The 1,550-nt window shown below is 31.8% G+C and overlaps 1 non-coding gene across 1 annotated transcript; it reads left to right on the forward strand.

Annotated features, from left to right (window-relative positions):
• Positions 1–319: 319 nt before the first annotated feature.
• Positions 320–483, forward strand: LOC117086489. The gene has a single exon (XR_004438391.1). It is a non-coding gene; the product is annotated as a U1 spliceosomal RNA (small nuclear RNA).
• The last annotated feature ends 1,067 nt before the right edge of the window (positions 484–1,550 follow it).

A 1,550-nucleotide genomic window follows, 5' to 3' on the forward strand; every position in this document is an offset into this window, starting at 1 on the left:
CCTAAGGAGGAGTGGACCAGCCCAGGTCAAAAATGGAGAAGATCAAACCTTCTGTTCTTGTCAGTAATGGAATCACCCCTGTGCACAGCCACTCACTCTAGCCTGGGCAACATAGCAGGACCCTGTCTCAGAAAGAAGAAAAAACCAAAACCAAAACCAAAACCAAACAAAACAAAAAAGGATAAAGAAAAAAACATTAAAAGTATCCAAAGTGGTGGGAAAAATACATTATATATACAAGAATAAAGAAAAAATGACAGCAGATTCGGAAATAATCCATGTCAGATGACATTCAATCAGCAAAGAATTGAAGAATACTATACTTACCTGGCAGGGGAGATACCACGATCACGAGGATAGTTTTCCCAGGGCAAGTCTTATCCATTGCACTCTGGATGTGCTGACCCCTGTGATTTTGCCAAATGTGGGAAACTCAACCGCATAATTTGTGGTAGTAGGGGATTTTATTTGCACTTTCCCCTGGGGGGGCGGGGAAGAACACTAGAAATGGTAAATAAGAGAGTGAAAATGAAATACACTTTTTCTTATTTTGAGACTCTTTAAAAAATAATTGGCTGTTTAAAATAGATTGTTTCATAATAGTATATAATGGAATTCATAGGGGTTGGTGAAATAAAATGCATAACGGCAATAGGACAAAGGTTGGTGGGTGGTAGCGTTGGAGGCAGTGGTGAAAGAAAGTTTACTGTACCTGAAGTGGTGTAATATTACTAGGAGGTAGACTATGATAAGCTAAAGATAAATGCTATAAATCTAAGATATAGATATGTATCTAAAGATACATACCATAGATATATACTATATACTATAAAGATATATACTATAAATTCTAAAGTAACTGCTAAAGATAAATATTATTAGTGATTAAGTAACTACTTAAAAAACAAAATAAAAAGTTATAGTAAATAAACCCACTAAGAAGATATGATGGACCCTTAAAAAATAATAATCCAAAAGAAATCATGAAAAAGAAGGGAACAAAAACAAAAGAAACAAGTAGAAAACTAATAGCAAAATTGTCCATTTAAACTCAGTCATGTCGATGATTACATTAAATGTAAATGGCTTAACCACCTCCAACCAAAAGGCAGAGATTGTATAAAAAAGCAACCCAACAATAAGCTATCTATAAAAAATTTCCTTTATAAAGATACAAATAGGGTAAAATAATGAAAAAAAAGATGCTAATAATATTTAAAAGTTAGATTTCTTATATTAATACAAGACTATATAGATTTCAGAACAAAAAATATTAGGATGGATTTTAAAATGTTATTCCATTATGACAAGGGCTCAACTCATCAAAGAACATAACAATTCTTAAGATTTATGAACCTAGTATCAGAGATTCAAATTTTTTGAAGCAGAAATTGGTAGAACTCAAAAAAGAAACAGATAAAATTCATCTAAATTTTAGGTTTGGCAAATAGTCTAATGCCATTAACACAATAAAGAAGATATTATAAAATACATGCTTATGAATATTTTGTAATTCATCCAGGTACCTCAAAGACTGTGAAATATACATC

The sequence above is a fragment of the Trachypithecus francoisi genome, unplaced genomic scaffold (genome assembly GCF_009764315.1).
Source record: "Trachypithecus francoisi isolate TF-2019V2 unplaced genomic scaffold, Tfra_2.0 Lachesis_group1, whole genome shotgun sequence".
Taxonomy (NCBI): domain Eukaryota; kingdom Metazoa; phylum Chordata; class Mammalia; order Primates; family Cercopithecidae; genus Trachypithecus; species Trachypithecus francoisi.